Source organism: Oncorhynchus kisutch, linkage group LG23 (genome assembly GCF_002021735.2).
Source record: "Oncorhynchus kisutch isolate 150728-3 linkage group LG23, Okis_V2, whole genome shotgun sequence".
NCBI lineage: Eukaryota > Metazoa > Chordata > Actinopteri > Salmoniformes > Salmonidae > Oncorhynchus > Oncorhynchus kisutch.
The window spans coordinates 6,769,124-6,791,838 of record NC_034196.2 but is presented as its reverse complement, the minus strand read 5'-3'; the positions used below and the strand labels follow the sequence as shown (position 1 = coordinate 6,791,838).

The 22,715-nt window shown below is 43.8% G+C and overlaps 1 protein-coding gene across 2 annotated transcripts in view; it reads right to left on the bottom strand.

Moving 5' to 3' along the window:
• The window catches only part of LOC109877938 (zinc finger and BTB domain-containing protein 7C), a 31,375-nt gene extending 14,169 nt beyond the window's left edge, over positions 1-17,206 (bottom strand). Inside the window, exon 1 of one of the 2 annotated variants that reach the window (XM_031803171.1) lies at positions 17,000-17,206. The gene's annotated coding sequence lies outside the window, so the exon portion shown is untranslated. Of the gene's footprint in view, positions 1-210; positions 671-16,999 lie in introns of those variants that run through there. The other variant, XM_020470171.2, reaches the window with a different exon arrangement.
• Between the last annotated feature and the right edge of the window lie 5,509 nt (positions 17,207-22,715).

The window sequence follows — 22,715 nt, the reverse complement described above, 5'->3', positions numbered from 1 at the left end:
TTACCATATCCACACACAGAGCTAAGTCCCTGTCAGAGTACACAAACACATACACACTGAACAGGTGCACTGTGCACTGTGCACATGTACTGTAGCACAGTTAGACTGATACACTGCAAGCACTAAGCAGACACACTCACATAAAATGACACATATAAAGATGAAGAATTTTCAGAATTCCAAACTATAATCCTCATAATCATGGCCTACCTTCTTAATTACTTCCTTTCCTTTTTTGTTTATTATTCCAAGTCTACCAGTGATGTCCAGTGACCTGCCACATTGTTTCTTCAGAGTAGAGTACCCAGAGATGACAGTCAGTCCGTCCTTCAGTCAGTCAGTCAGTCGGTTGGTCAGTCAGTACATTCACAGTCACAACTACCTCGCATCGGATGCCCATTCACAAAAACAGGGAATATCCACACTTCCAACACCAATACAAAGATAAGGAACTGCTAGTAGAGTGGAACGGTAGAACATCGGAGCGGAGAGAAGTGTGGGTGTCCCTGTCAGGCTTAAACAGGCTGGTGAGCAAAGCAATAGTGGAGTTGAGCGAGAGAAGGCAGGCTTGTCAGATTCACAGTAGGGAGGGAGAGCAGAGCAGCACTACTGCAATGTGGAGATGTCGGGTTTTATAGCAGGGTGGGTAGCTAAAAGATAATAATACCCCAGCCCTCCTCCACAACACAAGTTAAGCACACTATGTAATAAGCTCATGGCTCAGACACCCTCTGATTTAGGTCAGACAAAATGACATTTTTGTTTTGTTACAGTACATTTCAGTATGGAGGGATGGAGGGAGTGGGGTGAAGCTGCTAAGGCTTGTTTAGGGAGAGAGAGGATCAAAAAGAAAGAAGAAAAAACGAAAATATGTATTATTTTTTTTAAAGACTTCAAACTAGCCACTTAAGAATTCAACCGAGGAGAGATCAGCGATGAAGCGACAACGTTGCTGTTGATAAACTTTAAGATTTAAGATTAAAACTAAATGTTTTATTTGGTCGAATTGGACATGATACAGTACAGTATTGTAGCCCTTCAATGGCCTAAATTTCAACTCGGACAAATGTCTGCCATTCGATTCTTTCACACACTTAAAGGATATTGCTTACTTGTAGCTCCGTTTTTACCACAAACTCAGTCTGAGATCAGTGTGGGCTGGGAGACAGACTGCTAATCTGAGTTTATAATCTGGAGCAGCTCTCCATTCTATTCTTTAACAACCTGTCTGTTTCCTGTTGATTCATGTCTAGTCAAATGTTGCTGCATCCTTCACCTGAATGTCTTGGATGGTTTTTACAATTTGTAATAATATTCTATTTTATTTTTATAAAAATAGAGATACATTTGTACAAGACTAAATCCAAAATAAAAACAAACCATTTGAATTGTATATCTAATCAATTATTTGACCTCTTGTTTGACTTCCTGTATGTGATTCAAACTGAAGTTAGAAGGTTTGAAGGATCAGAGAGGAGAGGTGACAGATTCTTCTGTTTGAGTCAGTGATCACAGCAGTGGGAGTATATTATACAGCTCCCACTGTCTGTAGAGGTCGAAGACAGCCTCTTTAGACCAGGGTGTTTACATAGAACAGAAAGGAGAAACAGAGAAAAGATGTGGCCGCCCTCCTCTTCAATTTAGAAAAGGAAATGATCAGTCTGGCATGTGGACTTTGATAGGCGGGTGAGAGAGAGAGAGAGAGCGAGAGAGAGCTAGAGGCACTGAGAAAAAACCAACCATTCGCTCAGAAGGGTGGGCTCTCCTATGAACTTTAAGCTTTAAGACAATGAAAGCAGTTTTTTCTAGGTCTTATAATAATGAACTCAGTGTCTATGGCATCACAGCCAGTACTAACAGAACAATGTAAATCTCTCATCCTCTCCCAATGTTTCCCGACTCACATGACAGGACACTTTCACAGGATAGCTTCTGTTACTGACAGTCTGGCCCATTGGGACACTACGGATTTCCTACATGACATCAACACTATTGCTTATTTTGTAATGCTCAGCATAATAGTAGTTTGCACTGGGTCAGTTCTTAGAAGTCACAGAAAATGTTCAAATGTGGTATTTGGCATAGCAGAGTAAATCTTATTAAACAAGCCTGTATTGGTTAAATCAAATAAACTTCTATAAAATGCTCTTGCCAAAACCTAGATGGTTCTGACATGTTTAAAGTGAATGGTTGTGTTATTGTAGAAGTAAGCATGTGTTATGTTAGTATTTGGCTGCTCACAAGTTTCTTCACATTCTGTAGTATGATAGACTTGTACTCATGCTTATAGGCCAACATCCCCTAGGGAGTATGTAGCGAGACCACAGCATTATTCTTGGTGGTTGCAGTGTTTCGTAGTTGGCGAGAATTTAAGTATACTGAGATGGAGGTTGGTATATATAAACAGGGAAGCCACTAAATGTTAGCAGGCCAGCCAGCCGGCTAGACAAGCAACAATCACAACCTATTCAGGCAGGTCCGTAGCTACATATGATGACACAGGTCCGGACCTCTGTATTTTTGCATGTATTTCTACTCAGTCAACTTATTGTTGAGAGTTAGAATAGTAGAATACACAAGGTGTAATTTCGAAACTTGGTCGTGCATCAGCAACATACTCTTGTTAAATGACACTCGCTGACATTCACTCAATTAGCTCATGTAGGCTAAACATTTTTAGATTGGTAAATTAGTGTAGTTAGTCTAGCCAGCTATCGAAACTTGTTGTAACCTAATCATGGCAGAATTACCGACCCGGCACGCAGACCCGGCACCACGAACTCTTCGACCCGGCAGCCATCACTCCCTGACCTTGCCGACCTGGCACACCTTGACCTCCAGAGTGCCCCCATTTGATTTTGTTAATCACTCTCACTCAGATACATAATAACATGGCATAAATCATGGCAAAATGTGTAGAAGTTCTGTAAAGGAAACTTATTTGTTTACCTTTTGTTACGAAGAAAATCCACTCAATTCCAATACGTTTTGCATGTTAACAGTAAAGTTTTTAAGATATTGGACTTTCAAGAAGCAAAGTGTCACTGGCCACATCACCATGATAACGCAAAATGGGAATAATCCCTAAAACTCAGACACTGGCTACAATCCTTATCTAAATGCTTTGTCTGCTGTTGTCATAGAAACTCTATGCAGGTTTCACTGTAATATACTGTAAATGTATAGGTATATAGGCACAATGTATAAGTGCAATAATCATGCTGTATGTACAGGTGAAGTCGGAAGTTTACATACACCCTAGGCAAATACATTTAAACTCAGTTTTTCACAATTCCTGACATTTAATACTAGTAAAAATTCCCTGTCTTAGGTCAGTTAGGATCACCACTTTATTTAAAGAATGTGAAATGTAAGCATAATAGTAGAGAATTATTTATTTAAGCTTTTATTTCTTTCATCACATTCCCAGTGGGTCAGAAGTTTACATACACTCAATTAGTATTTGGTACCATTGCCTTTAAATGGTTTAACTTGGGTCAAACATTTTGGGTAGCCTTCCACAAGCTTCCCACAATAAGTTGGGTGTATTTTGGCCCATTCCTCCTGACAGAGCTGGTGTAACTGAGTCAGGTTTGTAGGCCTCCTTGCTCGAACACACTTTTTCAGTTCTGCCCACACAATTTCTATAGGATTGAGGTCAGGACTTTGTGATGACCACTCCAATACCTTGACATTTTGCCTCAACTTTGGAAGTATGCTTGGGGTCATTGCCCATTTGAAAGACCCATTTGCGACCAATCTTTAACTTCCTTATTGATGTCTTGAGATGTTGCTTCAATATATCCACATAATTTTCCTTTCTCATGAAGCCATTTATTTTGTGAAGTGCACCAGTCCCTCCTGCAGCAAAGCACCCCCACAACATGATGCTGCCACCCCATGCTTCATTTTTGGGATGGTGTTCTTCGGCTTGCAAGCCTCCCCCTTTCTCTACCAAACATTTTTTTTTATTAATCAGCCCAAAGGACATTTCTCCAAAAAGTACGATCTTTGTCCCCTTGTGCAGTTGCGAACCGTAGTCTGGCTTTATTATGGCGGTTTTGGAGCAGTGGCTTCTTCCTTGCTGAGCGGCCTTTCAGGTCATGTCGATATAGGACTCGTTTTACTGTAGATATATATACTTTTGTATATCAGCATCTTCACAAGGTCCTTTGCTGTTGTTTGGGATTGATTTGCACTTTTTGCACCAAAGTACGTTAATCTCTAGGAGACAGAACATGTCTCCTTCCTGAGTGTGTGACGGCTGTGTGGTCCCATGGTGTTTACACTTGTGTACTATTGTTTGTAAAGATGATTGTGGGACCTTCAGGCGTTTGGAAATTGCTCCTAAGGATGAACCAGACCTGTGGAGGTCTACAATGAATTTTTCTGAGGTCTTGGCTGATTTCTTCTGATTTTACCATGATGTCAAGCAAAGAGGCACTGAGTAGGCCTTGAAAGGCCTTGAAATACATCCACAGGTACACCTCCAATTGACTAAAATTATGTCAATTAGCCTATCAGAATCTTCTAAAGCCATGACATCATTTTCTGGAATTTTCCAAGCTGTTAAATTGCACAGTCAACTTAGTGTATCTGGCCCCCTGGAATTGTGATACAATGAATTATAAGTGAAATAATCTGTCTGTAAACAATTGTTGGAAAAATGACTTGTCTCATGCACAAAGTAGATGTCCTAACCGACTTGCCAAAACTATAGTATGTTAACAAGAAATTTGTGGAGTGGTTGAAAAATGCATTTTAATGACTCCAACCTAAGTGTATGTAAACTTCCGATGTTAACTGTAGATTTTAAAGACAAATAATTCCAATACTTAATCACTTACTTTAGAAAAATGTTAAAAGGTCCAATGCAGCTGTTTATATTTCAATATCAAATAATGTCTCTTCTTATTGGTCTATTAACTAATTTACTGTATGGTGCTGTCACGATGGAAAGTCCAAAATTCCATTCCAGCAAAACAGGCAGACATTTCAGACTGTCTTTGCAAACAGCTCTTACATTAAAAGTGCATTATCCTAATTTTAACAATTTCACAGTATTATTCCAAACTCATAGTGTGGAAATATATAAAACACAGAAAAATCCCGTTTTTGACTGCATTGGGCCTTTAACACTAAAACGGTTTATTTCCGTAAAGGATGTAAGCCCAGTGTTTTACCCAAAAGGCCCAGACTTTTCTGATTCCACCAACGCAGGCCGGCCCCTGTGTCGTAACCCTTTCTTGCAGTCAATGACCAAAAGCGCCCTATTTGACATCATGGGTGGAATGTTAATAATATTTTTCATAATTTCAATATTATAATTTTTTAAATTTAACGATGAAAATACGGTGTTTCTATGTCAGACAGTATTGTTAGATTTCAGTGTTCTGTGATGTGTATAAAGTGTAATATTGGGATGCAATAGATTTCAACTCTATGCCTGAAATGGTACAGGTGTCTCCTTCTTTTTAAGCCCATAACCATGTGTGAGGTGTATACTTTTGTTTCAAAGCAGTTTTGTTTAAAACTACCAAGGCACGTTGTGTTAGCTAATCCAAGTTTAGCATTTTAAAAGGCTAATTGATCATTAGAAAACCATTTTCTAATAAAACTGGCCTTCTTTAGACTAGTTGAGTATCTGGAGCATCAACATTTGTGGGTTCGATTACAGGCCAGAATGTCCAGAAACAAAGTAGTTTCTTCTGAAACTTGTCAGTCTATTCTTGTTCTGAGAAATGAAGGCTATTCCATGCGAGAAATTGCCAAGAAAGTGAAGATCGCGTACAACGCTGAGTACTACTCCCTTCACAGAACAGCACAAACTGGCTTGAACCAGAATAGAAAGAGGAATGGGAGGCCCCGGTGCACAACTGAGGAAGGGGACAAGTATGTTAGAGTGTCTTGTTTGAGAAACAGATGCCTCACAAGTCGTCAACTGGCAGCTTCATTAAATAGTACCCGCAAAACACCAGTCTCAATGTCAACAGTTAAGAGGCAACTCCGGGATGCTGGCCTTCCAGACAGAGTTCCTCTGTGCAGTGTCTGTGTTCTTTTTCTTAATCTTTTGTTTTTATTGGCCAGTCTGAGATATGTATTTTTCTTTGCAACTCTGCCTAGAAGGCCAGCAGAGGGGCTAATGACCTTGGAGGTGGGGAAAGGGCCGATTAACCGAAGGGACAGTTTACGAGACTACTCCCGGAGGAGCAGATCCCGGGTGGACAGCCTTACATTCTGCCCGAGACGATACCGGGAAGCCGGGGTCCGATGGTGATCTGCTTGTCATCAATACCTGGAGGTGGTCTTGAGGAGAGCTGATGACCCAATGAGGGTCTATGGGCAGTCTATGAATCCGGAAGACCTTGAGGTGGGCCGTCTCCTTGACAGAGGGTAGTTTGGGGGGAGGAATGAAGTGGGCAGCTTTGGAGAACCAATCCATCATGGTCAAGATGGCAGTGTTGCCATCAGATGGGGGAAGACCCGTGACAAAGTCCAGGGAGATGTGGGACCAGGTATGGTGGGGGACAGGTTGGAGAAGACCAGCCGGAGCTTGCTGAGGAGTCTTGTTCTGTGCACAAACTGAGCAAGCGGCGTCGAATGAGGACACATCCGGGACTATGGTAGGCCACCAAAAGCGTTGTCGAACAAAGGCCAGGGTCTGACGGGTGCCCTGGTGGCAGACCAGCCTGGAAGAGTGGGCCCACTCCAGGACGTCGGAGCGGTCAGTGTCAGGAATGAACATGCGGTTATCAATGCTGCACCTCATGGACCTGCTTCCCTATCCCCCAGCTGAGGCATGAGGTGTGAAGGATGGTCTTGGGTTTAGGGGTAGTAGATGTGGGGCTATAACAGTGGGACAGGGCATCTGGTTTGACATTCTTGGATCCCGGCCGGTACGAGAGGGTGAAGTTGAACCATGTGAACAGCAGGGTCCCATCTGGCTTGCCTTGAGTTGAGGCGCTTGGCAGTGCAGAAATACTCCAGGTTCTTGTGGTCAGTCCACACGATGAATGGATGTTCTGCCCTCTCCAGCCAGTGCCTCCATTCCTTCAACGCTTTCTTCACCGCGAGAAGCTCCCGATTCCCCATGTCGTAGTTCCTTTCCATGGCATGGCATAGAGGCGAAGTCACAGGGATGTAGCTTGAGGTCAAGGGCAGAATGCTGGAACAGGACAGCCCCCACTCCGAAGTCCGACGCATCGGCCTCCATCACGAACTGATGAGATGGGTCCGGATGAACCAGGATGGGAGCTGTGGTGAAACAATGTTTGAGATCCTGGAATCCCCAGTCAGCAACTGGGGACTACGTGAATGGAACCTTGGGTGAGGTGAGTGCTGACAGGGGCACAGTAACCCCGGATAAGCGGGGTTACTGTCTGGTCCCCAGTTTCCTGGGGTTCGCCAGTTTCACCCTGCTGCACCCTGGACAGCTGCACCCTGGACGTAGGCTGAGGCTAATCCATCACAGCTCTCACCTTCCCGGGATCCATCTGGACACTCCCATCAGAGATGATGTAACCCAGAAAGAGGATGGTGGAGCGATAGAACTCACACTTCTCCGCCTTCACAAACAGCTGACGAACCGGTTCAACATGTCACAGAGAACATCCTTCACCAGAGCTTTTAACATAGCAGGGGCATGGTGAGGCCAACGGGCATGACCAGATACTCGTAGTGGCCACTGGCTGTGTTGAAGGCAGTCTTCCACTCGTCCCCCTCTCGTATCCGCACCAGGTGGTAGGCATTCCGTAGATCCAACTTGGAAAACACAGTGGCCCCCTGGAGCGGCTCGAAGGCCGAGGAGATGAGTTGTAGCGGGTACACTGGACACTCCTTAACCGTTCTTAACCGTAATTTCGCTGAGTCTCCGGTAGTCAATACACGGGCGCAGGGTCTTGTCCTTTTTCTCCATGAAGAAGAAGCCAGCGGGAGAGGAATAGGGATGGATGAATCCAGTAGCTAGGGAGTCCCCAATGTAGGTTTCCATAGCCTTGGTCTCCAGTCCCGATAGAGAGTACAGACGTACCCGGGGTGGCGTGGAGCTAGGGAGAATGTAAATCCTGCAGTCATAGGGTCGGTGTAGCGGAAGCGACACGGCCCGGGCCTTGCTGAACACCTCCCGGAGGTTCTGGTGCTCCGCAGGAATGGCGGAGAGGTCACGGGCACCTTCCAGGAATACATCCTGGGTCAGGTTGTGCTGACTTCATTCAATGGGCGTGGCAGAACGGGCTCCATCCCATAATGGCACCAATAAACCAGTTAATGAGGGAATTGTGTCGTTGGAGCCAGGAGAATCCCAATACAATGGGAATCAGAGGGGACTTGATGGGCAGGAACTGGATAGCCTCGCTGTGGTTCCCTGACACCCGTAGGTGGATGGGAATGGTGCAGTGGGTGAGTGTGGATGTTCAGCTCGGATGCCAGGGTGGCATCCAAAAAACTCTCGTCAGGACCAGATTCAATGAGAAACCGGAGAGATTTGGACTGGTCTCTCCACAGCAGAATGGCACGAAAAGGGGTGCGAGCAGGGGAAGCAGGAACGTTCTCCATATGGCCCACCAGATTCCTTGATCCTACCGGTGAGCCTGGCTTCTTTAAAGGACAAGAGGACATGAAATGACCAAGAGTCCCGCAATACAGACAACTCTTCATGACAATCCTGTATTGCCATTCTGCTGGCGACAGCCCAACTCTGCCTAGTGGCATAGGCTCAGGAAGCGGTGTCTCGGAAGTCTTCGGCAGCCCTCGGGGGAGGTCTGGAAGCCTCGGATCCTCTCGGCAATGAGACCGTCGGGAGCTTCTGCGTTGACTCGGAGGCAAGATGGGATCCCTGGGTGTGCGAGCGAAATCCAATTTCCTCTCCCTCCGTCATTCCCGTATTCGTCCATCGATACGGATGGCCAAAGCGATGAGGGGATCGAGCTACGTAGGTAACTCCCGGACTGCAAGCTGGTCCTTGACCTCCTCTTAGGCGCTGTGCAGGAACATATCGAACAGCGCCTCTTGATTCCAAGCACTCTCCACCACCACAGCTACACTGAGAGAGTCCTGCCGATGCTGGATTAGCTTCCGGGCGGCCTCACGCCCTGAGAACGGGGCTTCAAAGACCCTCCTCACTTCTCCCACAAACCCCTCCAGACTAGCGCATATGGCCGGCTGTTGTTCCCACATAGTGGTGGCCCAGGTGAGAGCCCTCCCGGACATCAGAGTGATGAGGTAGGCTATCTTGGAGTGATCCAAGGGGTAGAAGGAGGGCTGAAGAGGGTTTAGAGGGCAAGAAAAAGACAGGCTGGGAAAAACCAGGAGCTGACAGGACAAACACCGGTAAGCTTGACAAACAAGACGAACTGGCAACAGACAAACAGAGAACACAAGTATATATACACAGGGGATTATGGAGAAGATGGGCGACACCTGAAGGGGGGTGGAGACAATCACAAAGACAGGTGAAACAGATCAAGGTGTGACAGGAGTGATGGTTGCTGATAATGTACGCCTATGTAAATATTCCATAAAATATCAGCTGTTTCCAGCTACAATAGTCATTTACAACATGTCTACACTGTATTTCTGATCAATTTTATGTTATTTTAATGGACAAAAAATGTGCTTTTCTTTCAAAAACAAGGACATTTCTAAGTCACCCCAGACTTTTGAACTGTAGTGTATATCCGCCTCACTCTCAGATAAAAAAGTAGCACTGCAAGATTTTACACAGACAAATGTGACAAATAATACATTTTATAATAACGAACTATTCAAAGGAATCATCTGTGACATCAATATACAGTACAAGTCAAAGGTTTAGACACACCTACTCATTCAAGGGTTTTTCATTATTTTTTATTATTTTCGACATTGTAGAATAATAGTGAAGACATCAATGCTATGAAATAACACATATGGAATCATGTAGTGAACAAAAAGGCATTAAACAAATCAAAATATATTTGAGATTTTTCAAAGTAGCCACCCTTCGCTTTGCACACATAGTCAGAGTGAATTTGCGATATGTTAACTGGATAGCAGATGTTCAAGTTCTCGCTAGCTAACCAAATGACACCTACATCTATAGCAGTGCACCGATAATCTATATGAGGGGAAAAAGTAATTCACTCACCAACTCCTCCAATGACATGACATGATTCCTCCTAGCAGCCACATTATGACTGACTTGTGATCATTGCCCTTGCAAATTTGATTGCATTTACATTCCTATCCTTAGTTACATGCATCTGTTTTTGTCTAAAATATTGAGTCACGGAAACTGAAACAGTGCATCCCGAATGGAGTCAGCAAACAACATACGAGGCCGGCTGTGATTTACAACCTGATAGCAATATTTTTGGGACTACTGTGAAATGTATTGGTGAATTATATTAATCATGCATTGAACTGCCTCCATCTATTCTGCCATCAATTCCTTAGTGTACGTCATGGAATGAGTCAATTGGAACCTATTTTTCAAAAAGTTGGTTTTGTAGCATAAACTGAGAATTTGATAATTTTTACTGATATTATGATTGTCTGTTCGTTTCATATCTGCAAAGTAGTTAAAATGCTGTAATTTCCACGTTAAGAACACCTTTCTACGCTTTGAGGCCCTCAGAACAGCCTCAATTCATCGGGGCATGGACTCTTCCCACAGTTATGGCAAGTTGGCTGGATGTCCTTTGAGTGATGGACCATTCTTGATACACATGGGAAACTGTTGAGTGTGAAAAACCCAGCGGCGTTGCAGTTCTTGACACCAACTGGTGAGCCTGGCACCTACTACCATAGCCCGTTCAAAGGCATTTAAATATTTGTATTGTCCATTCACCCTCTGAATGGCAGACATGCTGTACATAATCCATGTCTCAATAGTCTCAAGGCTTAAAAATCCTTCTTTAACCTTCATCTACACTGATTGAAGTGGATTTAACAAGTGACATCAATAAGGGATCATAGCTTTCACTTGGATTCACCTGGTCAGTCATGGAAAGAGCAAGTATTCTTAATGTTTGGTACACTCAGTGTATAGTGTTTCGTGGCAAACCCCATTTTAATACACATCTAAAATCTATTCATTTAAAATCTGAGAACTTAAATATTTTACAGATATGTAAAAAATTGCAAAAATGCACTGAAGGGGAAAAAAGGTTGTATGCATGTGACTTGATTGAACCATATTATTGGGTAAATGTGCAGTGATTGGTTGAAATTGTGAGTCCTCTTTTTGTACTGCGGTGATGGATCATTGTAATATAATATTGCGATGATTTGACTGTTTTATGTAGAAATAGTGCAGTGATTGGTGAAATTTGTAAGCCCTCGCATAATATGAGGGGAATTGTCAATTTCGCAAAAGACAATTTGCAATCAAAGAATTGCGGAATCCTGGAAAGACTGAACATTGTACCATCAGAAGTGTTGGATTTCCATATTACATACATAATGTTATCAAATGTCAACTTCTCTGCAATTCTATCACTAGACAGTTCCCATGCTGTAAGGGGTTATTAACTACTGGTCTATCTCAGTTTGACTTGTCTTACAGGGTTCGTTGTGCAGTCTGTTCTCACTCAGCTCAGGAGCAGGAGGCAGGAGACTGGGTCTGAGTAAGTGTTGGGCACTGGTGTACCTGTTTGCTGCCACCCGCTGAGTTCACAGCATGACAGCTCAGCCAGAGAACTCATCACTCATCGCTCCATATCTCTTACCCATGAGGAGGGGCTGGCAGAAAGGCACAGTCTAAAGTTAGTTAGGCAAACAGGGCTTTCTCGATCTCGATCATCAACAACATTAACTGAATTCAAGGGAGATAAGGCCTTTAGACCAATAAGGTAATTCAAAAACGGTATGTTTCTGCTGACTTGTAGGGGTCTGTGCTGTTTTGTGGGTAAGAGTAGACTAACTCAGAGTCTAGTCATTTTACCATTCCCCATCCAATCCACCCACCTGCCACAACCCCCACTCTTCACCCTATGCCTCTTGTTGTCTGAAGGACAAGGTTGCTGTTGGAAAGAAGCTGCAGGCAGTTGCCGAGGCAGTGGAGGTACCCCCACATTTCAGCTCTGCCAGCTATTATGCCCATTGTAGATAGACCCACTCTCATCTTCCACCAGCCAGGCAGACCTCCTTAAAAAACATCTCCAAGGACACAGACACACACACACACTTCAACAAGGTCAATATACAGCTCACCTCCGAGCAGCCCACTATTCAGGGTGAGTTGAGGTTCAGAGCTTTTTCTGCTGACATAATGTATCTATTTCTGCTCTGAATTCCTCTTGTTTTGTCTGTTTCTGAACATCCTAATCTGGACGGAGGCTTCTGCCAGAGGGGAGGCACTGGCACGTACATACAGACTGTACATGCTCTTGAGAGACATTCTGTAAGACAGCATCTATTCACAACCATGATAAAGCATAGCCAGCCAGAAAGAGGTGGCACTACCTTGGCTGGATTATTTCACAGGTGGTCGCAGTTGCATAAAAGCGTTTATGTACAAGTGTGTGTGTGTGTTTACACTGTGTGTGTCTGTGAGCTTGGGTGCGTGTATGCGTGTGTGTATGTGTTGTGAGGACATTTCCCGGCGCTGTTAGAGATAACGTGGGGGAGGCAATGCTGAGGCATGGAGGGAGAGGAGAGGAGAGGAGAGGAGAGGAGAGGAGAGGAGAGGAGAGGAGAGGAGAGGAGAGGAGAGGAGAGGAGAGGAGAGGAGAGGAGAGGAGAGGAGAGGAGAGGAGAGGAGAGGAGAGGAGAGGAGGGACAGGAGAGTAGGGAGAACCTCTGTCTGCCCTCGGGCTCTCTGGCACCTCCTAATTAAAAGCAGCCAGGCTGCAGGGCAAGGGAGACAGATGGCTGTCACACCAAGGCACACACACAACAACGGAACATACACACAGAGACAGGTACACACATACAGAAAGAAAGACATAGACAGACGGACAAAAGAATATGAATACACAGCTGCACAGATTTACACACACACATACACACAGACATCCATGCATGTACAAGCATGAACACACACACGCACATAGCCCCCCCCCCCCCCCGCACACACACATACACTCTAAAACAAGCATTCACACATACAGTATGCCTTCAGTTGCTTTTGGTCTATCAGTTACTGTACATGTTGGGTGTGAGTCTACTGGATCGTCTTGTACATTACTGTATCTATCTTCAGACTGTGACCATGTCCTCTCTGAGCATGGGAATGTACAGTAATGTGCTTTCATGAACCACACAAGCTGCTGTGCGTCTGGGTTGGGTGGGTGGATCAATGCAGCCATCCGAAGTACAGCACGCTACAGAGTAATGCTAACCCACACACTCATGTATTCTTTAAACTGCCATCCCCTACCCGCATCACACAGGTGGGTGGACCCACTTCTTCAACCCAGATCTTTGAAAGACATTACGAAATTAATGTGGTCTAATTTTCTGTTTCTGTTCTGTCCCTGGACAAAAAGATAAATAAATAAATGTCTCTAATCTTAACATTCTACATCTGTTGTTGTCTTGTTAATTCACTTTGAGTTAATTTTGCTTGATCGTCTGAGTCGTGCCTGTGAAGGTATTTGTGTAATTTAGTGGAGGGAGGAAAGCTAGGAGAGGTGGAAAGTGAGCTCTGCTCAAGGGGTTGCCAGTGGTTACAAGGACTATTTTTGATGAGCTCGGTTGGCCTCACAGGAAACACCTACATAACTAACTCTCAAGGACGTACAGTATCACTATCACGTCAGATACAGAATGCTTTGTGTTTCAAGACAATAAAGGAGACATTTAAGAAGATCTTTAGATGTCATGTCATATATATTTGGAGTTTGAAATTCTACTGCAGTTAAAATTATTATAAGTAGTTTACTGTATATGTCAATACCGATCTAAAGCCAATACGATTATTTTTACTATACTATAACGACAGTCTTGGTTCACAGTTGTCTATTACCAAGTACAATCTTAGATACATTTATCATTGGGGAAAAGACAGGGTTAGTTGAGGACAATCTCAAGTTATTGATTAGTAGAGAGAGAGAAAGAGAGAGAGGGGGGGAAAGGAAATAGAAAGAAAGAAGGAGAGAAAGGGAAATGAAAGAGAAAGAAAGAAGGAGAGAGAGGGGGAAGGGAAAGAGAAAGAAAGAAGGAGAGAGAGGGGGAAGGGAAAGAGAAAGAAAGAAGGAGAGACCTGAAGACCTGAGTGCATACCTGAAGGTTTAAGAAAGGCGTTTGTTCGTGAGTAACACAAAGTACACAAATCCCCCAAACTTGCTTTTTTGGCACGGATCAGGCCTCCCACCCACGATACCCTCTTACAAGCCTCCTCCCACCCTCTATTCAGCTGCTCTGCTCTGTGATGGCTGTTTACTCACACACACACACACACACACACACACACACACACACACACACACACACACACACACACACACACACACACACACACACACACACACACACACACACACACACACACACACACACACACACACAATCTGTGTCCACGCTATAGTGGAGGAGGAGGATGGTACTCACACATACGCTCACGATCACACACTCACACAGTGCAGAGATGGGACAGTGGTAGGCCTACGGGAGCCCGTCTCTCTTCCCATACTGCATTACTCGTATTCTACCATGCAACTATTATGTGCCATTTACAGTACAGGGCTTGACGCAAGCTGTTTCAGCCACTTGTCCTTTAGACAAGTAGGACAGATTGTTTACTTGTCCGAAAGCTAAAGTCACTGTGACTGAAAATTGTGTTGTAAGATGCAAGGACAACTTCACAAAATAACCTTCATTATTATCACTGGTATTGACTATGGAAGGCTGCTGGTCTCTGATCCCATGTATTGTATCTCCTGACATTCTGACCTTGAGCAAGGCACTTAACCCCCTATAAAGTAAAATACTGCACTGATAGGCTACTCTAAAAAACCAGTATGTTCTGTCAAACCTTAATCTGGACAGCTACTGGGTGTGCAGGCTTGTTACACAACTCTGCTCAAACACAGCAGAGTCAACTTTTCAAGGTCCTGTTTGTGCAGCAGATTTTTTTTTACAATGTGGTGTGTTCGAGCAGGTCTGGAGCAAAAGCCTGCACACCCAGTAGCTCTCCTGGAATCTTCTGGATGAGTGTTGGTTGCTCTGCAACATTATAATTACAACCAAATACTTTTTTATTGTCTTTATGAAATAATTCCCTCATTCAATGAACCAGGGAACAAATGGCTAAGGTGGACGAAGTAGCTAACTAATATGTTTATCTATTTGTAAGGTTATGACAGCATAAGTGTTACTTGTAAATTAGGCTACTTTAAGAATATTTTTTTACTTTGTAACTATTGAATAGATGAGTGTCCTAGCCAATTTTGAGTGTTTGAAAGACAGTTTTACAACTGGAGTATGCAGCATTGGTTTCATCAACTGTGCACCTGTATCAACTGAGTGTTGGCCATTTGCGGTTATACATGAGTACATTACTTTTCCATGATTTTCATTGCTGACCAAACATTTTATATAACTGGGCAAACAACGTCCTAGAAATTGTTATCAACAAATGTGCAAATGCGGCTCGCTTTGATCCAATAACGCATCTTGCGACTGCATGATTGAAAGATCCCTTGTGCCTGTCAATGCAGGCCTACAATAATTATACTCTGATGTGCTGTGCAGAGATTGGGAGGATAGTGACAAAAACATTGCATCCGGAGGACACTTTGATCCAATTCTGATCCAATTCTGATCGGAGAAGCCTAATTGTGTGATATTGTGATTTTCTGCGTGATAGTTTTTTACTTGCCCCGGGCAATAGGACAAGGATTAATGTCGAGTCCTGCAGTAACACTAACCGACTGAACATGAAGAGACTTGACATGATAGTAAAAATATTGTGATTTTGAGTCACAGCACCAGGGGAGAATGAGAGAAAGAGGCAGTGCCGTTACCATGTGTGATGTTGGCACCGCACTCACTCTAGAGTCTAGATACTGAATGCCTGGGCATTGTGTTGTACTGCCTGTTGCATTCCCACACACCACACTATAGCTGTACAAATAGAGGGAGGGAGGCTATTCCCAAAATGTTTGTGAACAAGCCAGTGTAAAAGTATCCAGTATGCCATAACAAAAGACTGCACGCAAGCACCCACCCACCCACTCGCTGCTTTTGGGAGAGTGTGATGGTCCACTTTTGATTCACACCTTATATAAACATAGATAGATATCTCTGGCCTTGACAATTGTGAGCAGGTTGGATTCTATCTGTTTCTGGGCAATGAGAGTTTTCTTTTATATCAAATCTGTCATGGACACAAAACTCCAACTGTATAGAATGTTTTCTTGAAATAACATTTTGAATAAATAATTCCAAATTGGTATCCTGTCATTGTCTTAACGCAGTGTGTTACATATTCTTAAAACCATTCAAGTATTACGTTGCTGATGCTCTTGGGGAAGTGTAACGACAATAAGGAAATGTTGTGCCGGGTTATCATGTTACACAAAAAGACATTCATGTGCATGATTCAATTGTGTAATTATTAAGTCATTACATAAATAACACACACAGTGCCAGATTTAGTGCATTGCAATCTATTCAAAAAGTCCTCATCATTTGAATGACTTCCTAAATACAGTGAGACTTTTTTAGCAAAGTTGTCCAAGTCTCTCCCAGCCTCTCCTTTTACTAGAAAGTCACACTTTGGAAACATTTGAAAGCATGTTGAACTGATTGAAATGCACTCACTCTGTCAGTGTGTAGGAAAGGATTAGTGACTTGATACTGAGGCAAAGCACATAGTAGATGAGTCTGTATGCACTGCAGACCCTATAATGTACAGTATGTAACTAACCCTGAGGGTATACCATGCATGATATATGAATATTGAATAGCCCTACCATCTCTCCACTAGAAATCTTTACTAATGATTCTGTGAGAACTAATTTAAAAAAAAACACAAGACTGAAATGAGAAGAAAAAAAACAGAAATAGAGTTACTGACCTTTTAACACAGACAGGTGTTTTGTATTTCAGTTTCTTCTTCTCACTCTACTCTCGGTCCCTGTCTGTCAGGAAGCAGAGTTCTGTCCTCTGTGGCAGGCATGCAAAAGTGAGAGAGAGATATATATCGAGAGAGAGTGAGTAAGAGACAACAGAAGAGCTCAAATTTGCACTGAAGGTGTGTCAGCTTCGGCAGGGAGAGGAAAATTAACCTTACCACCAAACTGTTACATAAAAAGACAAAACAAAAGTGTACACACCCACCCAACAACCAACACCCCTCCCTCCCTCTAAAGCAAAAGTATTTGGCAGCATACCCCACATGTCCACCTGTGCTGTGCTGAGGGGAGTGACACACTCACAGGCAAAACTTGGTAACTAACCTGCTCCTTAGCTAGGGCTCACACATTACCTACATGGGGCTTGGGCTGGGGCTGGGGCTATAACTGGTTTTTGGTTTGGGATTTGGGCTATGGAACTGGGACTGTGAATTGGCCTTATTCAGTATCATCTTGGACTGGGTCTAGAACTGGGACTGAGCTTGGGTTTGGCTGTTGGAATTGATGCTGGGGCTGGGGCATTAACCTCTTAACAGAGATGGCAAGGCCTCAAGACAATACCTTTGCCACCAGGTAATAAGTAATGTAATTACAAAAGTAAAGAACAGAGAATGTGATAAGTGGGCTATCTACCTCAGTGTGTTGGGTCAAGGTGTGTGCTGTGGTGTGGTGGGCTATCTGAGAGTGTGTGTGTGTGTGTGTGTGTGTGTGTGTGTGTGTGTGTGTGTGTGTGTGTGTGTGTGTGTGTGTGTGTGTGTGTGTGTGTGTGTGTGTGTGTGTGTGTGTGTGTGTGTGTGTGTGTGTGTGTGTTGGGTGTGGGTTGGTACCTGCCTGGTAGCACGTAAGAACACACACGTCATTGTGAAGGCTCTATAGAAACATAATGAGAACATAATAATGTGTGATCAGTGATGTCAATGCCAACTATAGACCTATTGTATACATACAGGTAACTGCCAAAATAAAGGAAACTCTTGAGTAAATGAGGGATAGAAAGTATATTGAACCAGGTGATTCCACACAGGTGTAGTTCCTGAGTTAATTAAGGGTCTCAAAAGTGTATAGGGGGTTTAAAGGGTGTGTGTGTGTGTGTGTGTGTGTGTGTGTTTCAGTCAGCTGATCTCAACCGTATTAATCACTCATGGAGATATTATTTATATATATATATATATATATTTTTACCTCTTTTTCCTGATATCCAATTGGTAGTTACAGTCATGTCCCATCGCTGCAACTCCTGTACAGACTCAGGAGAGGTAAAGGTCCTCCGAAACACAACCCCGCCAAGCCTCACTGCTTCTTGACACACTGCTGGAAGCCAGATACACCAATGTGTCGGAGGAAACACAGTACAGCCGGTGATCAAAGTGCATGCACCCGGACCCCAGAGTGTGATTGGACAAGGACATCCTAGTCCGCCAAACCCTCCCCTAACCAGGACGAAGCTGGGCCAATTGTACGCCGCCTCATGGCGACACAGCACGGGATCGAACCCGGATCTGTAGTACCGCCTCTAGCACTGCGATGCAGTACCTTAGACTGCTGCACCACTCGGGAGGCCACTCATGGGAGATTCTGGAGCAGCGCCTGAAACATTGTTTTCCACCACCATCAACAAAACACCAAATTATGGAATTTCTCGTGGAAGTCTGGTGTCGCTTCCCTCAATAGAGTTACAGACACTTGTAGAATCTATGCAAGGTGTATTGAAGCTGTTCTGGCGATTCGTGGTGACCAACGCCCTGTTAAAAGGTCCAATGCAGCCGTTTTTATCTCAATATCAAATCATTTCTGAGTATCAATTAAGACCTTACTGTGACTGTTTTTATTTAAAATGGTAAAAAAAAAAGATACAAGCTTTTAGCAAAGAGAAATTTCTCAAGCAAGAATGTGTCTGAGCCTGGCCTTAGTGGGGAGGAGAAAACTGAAAACGAACTTATTGGCGGAGTGGTTTGGCCTCGACCGGGAGTCGCATTGGGCGGTGCACAATTGGCCCAGAATCATCCGGGTTAGGAGAGGTTTTGACCAGGGGGGTCCGCTCTAGCGACTCCTTGTGGCGGGCCGGGTGCCTGCAGGTTTTATTTATTTATTGTATTTTATTTATCCGTTATTTTACCAGGTAAGTTGACTGAGAACACGTTCTCATTTGCAGCAACGACCTGGGGAATAGTTACAGGGGAGAGGAGGGGGATGAATGAGCCAATTGTAAACTGGGGATTATTAGGTGACCCTGATAGTTTGAGGGCCAGATTGGGAATTTAGCCAGGACACTGGGGATTCCACCCCTACTCTTACGATAAGTGCCATGGGATCTTTAATGACCTCAGAGAGTCAGCACACCCGTTTAACGTCCCATCCGAAAGACGGCACCCTACACAGGGCAGTCACTGCCCTGGGGCATTGGGATATTTTTTAGACCAGAGGAAAGAGTGTCTCCTACTGGCCCTCCAACACCACCAGGTTGACTTCCGTCGTGAGTTGAACAGTGTTTCCTCCTACACATTGGTGCAGCTGGCAGGTGTTAAGAAGCACGGCTTGGCGGGTCATGTTTGAGAGGACGCATAACTCGACTGTTGCCGCTCCCGTGTTCCAGCGATGAGGCAAGATTGCAATTGGATATTACAAAATTGGGGAGAAAAAGGGCATTATCAGTATTCTCACATTTTCAAATGTATTAGTCCAACCTTATTGTGTGGAAATATTGTAAACTGTTTATAAAACACAAGAAAATCACGTTTTTATGCGAGCCATACCCTATACAAAAAAAAAATCAGCTGTGATGGAAACAGGAAGTTTCGGTACAATTTTATAAATGCCAACAGATCATTTGTTTGTTGGACATGGTGGGATCTTTCTGTGTATGTAACATGTATTATGCGAGAAATAGTGATGGAAACGCCTTTATGCGCAAATATTGATTTAATAACCATCATATCAATGTAAACTTGGAGACACGCGATTATATGGTGAGTGGTCCTCCCACTACGATTCAGGAAACCATGCAGTTTATTAGGCTACCTACAGATAAAATAAATTATGATGCACAGGGTGGTGAAAGTCCAATGAATATCAAGGGCCTTATTCTGGTGACCTGATGGTTGGTGCTTAATGACAAACAGAAACCATCTTTCTCTTATCCATAATAGACTAGCCTACCCGCACTGTATCTACAAGCTGTTGGCATGAGCACACGTGCCAAGACCAGAGAAGGCACATTTACTATTTAACACAGAGTCGGTAGAGTTGAAAATGTGATGGAAACACATTGAACTGTTTTGTGTGCACTACGTCAAGTCCGTTTGGTGGATACCCACCACTGGTGGAAATATTTGCATATTTTCTTTATGCGGAGTTTTGAATATTCACGTGAAAATATTTTGCCAATTGGAAGGAAACCTAGCTTATGTCTCACAGTCTAGCAATCAATGGCATTCATGCTAACATATTTCTTACTGAGATGACTGTTATAAAACTTGTTCTTGAGTTTAAAATAATCAGTACTGAAACTTTCAGATGAAGTTAAAGACAAGGGTTTAGCTATCTTGGAATTAAGAACATTTTCAATAACTTTATTTTCAAGAATCTAATTTCTTCTTAAATGTTTGCTTAAGCAAAAAAAAATAGCACAAGAACATATCCAATAACCTTTTTGAGGAATCACAACTTTGGTTAACTTTCTTCTAAAGTCTATAGTTAAGGAAAAAATGGCAGTTAAGAGGTCAAGGTTTTGTGAATCTGGGCACAGGTTTGCTCTGCATTATAATCTGTTTATTATGCAAATTGTTTCTTGTTGTAACTTCTACGAATACATTTCCAAAATGCAGTAATTTAAGTGTGAAACACAATTGAAAATGTAATGAGTCCCTCTCATCACAGTCATTGAGAACAATGCAATTACCGGTGGTCCTACTCCACTACACTGATTAACATAAAACCCAGAAGCAAGGTCTCAAACTCCTGTCTAATTTCTGTTGGCTTTTCAATTACTGATCACAAACAAAAGACAACAACTGCACTGAGGATGGACTACTAAAATGCTCTCTTTCTCAGTTAGCCCAGTCTTTGAGGGGTAGGGAGTGCATAGGGGTAGGGTGAGTGTAGTGTATAAGGTAAGGGTAGGTAGGTGGGTGAGCGGTAGGGTGATGGTAGGGTATAAAATAAGGGTGGGTGAGGGTAAAGATGTTGTCTTGTTGAGAGACGCACCCAAGGCAAACACCCTGCTCCCTGCTTCTCTCCCATATCTGCCAACGGTCCTCTCCCACCGTGACCCTGGCCTCACCTGGCATCATCTGACTCCTGCACTCACCTGAGACTGACAGCATAGTGTATTTAAACAACCTGCTACTTAAGGTGGCATTACCTGTGAAGCGCTTGCGTCTACGTTCTTATCATAGTCAGACAACCTGCCACCACTGGGGCAACTTTAATTCACACAAATGTGGTTGATAGTTACAGTATGACGAGTGTTATGTCAAGGAAGCGAGGATTACAGTATGGGTGTGTACATACAGTTCAGGTCAGGTTCACTATTCCATATGGGTGCTATAGACTTAGTATTCTGGAGATCACACAATGTACACTTGTAAAAAGCCAGACTCTTCTGGATGTGTTTTTAGAATGTGGGCTAAGTAGGCTTTGTTTTATTCAGAAATGTATGGAGTTGTCTATCTGAAGTTGACAATATTTTTGTTGCTATTGGAGTAGGGGTGAAAGCAGTACAATTCACATCTACACCAAGCAACAATATGTACTGGTATGTGCCATAGACATTGTCCAATGTACCATAGTCTCCATAGAACATGCAAAACAGGCCCTTAACCACCACCGTGAGCAAAGTCTGGCTAGGAAACCAATGTAACACTTGTAAAAAATGAGAGGTGGAGAAAGAGTTTGTGAGAGAGAGAGAGAGAGAGAGAGAGAGAGAGAGAGAGAGAGAGAGAGCAAAAGGGGGGGAGTAGCGAGAGGGGGGGTAGAGAAAGAGTGGAGAGAGGGAGGGGTAGGATAGAGACGAAACAGTACTCATTGAGGCAATGCCAAGGCTACACCCCTGGCGTGGTCGGACTGGTTCACACCGGCAGCTCTCTCTCTCTCCCTCCCTCCCTCTCCCAGCCAGGCCCAAAATCAATGGCATGACAAGACAGGGAGAGGAATGTGATCTCACCACACACACTCTCTCCCCAAGTTATTACCTCACCCCCTGCATCCACATCCACACCCTCACCTGCCTCACTCGTCCATCCACCAGCCCTGGCACTCTCTCTCTCTCTCTCTTCCTGGTTCTCCCCCTCCCTCCATTCCTCCACTCCGCCTCTCTAATGATATTCCTGCCAGGCCGGAATGTTTTTCTTAGCCTCTCCTACACACTTTCACAGAGCTCCTCTCTCAACATACATCCTACCCACCCTGTAGCCGGAGGAGGGGTTGGGTGGGCAGCTGCAGGAGGGAGGGAGGCAGGATAAGGATGGGAGGGAGGGAGGGGAGCACTTGTATCAACTTAACCCTGTCATTGCATAGGGTTGAGAGAATACATATATACCAGGCTGGAGTTATTTGAATCTATGGACATGAGTTAATGTACAGTATTTAGATATACAATGTGACAAACATGGTATTTTCATAAGTATGCCCTATTAATGAACCACAGGCAATGGGGACCAA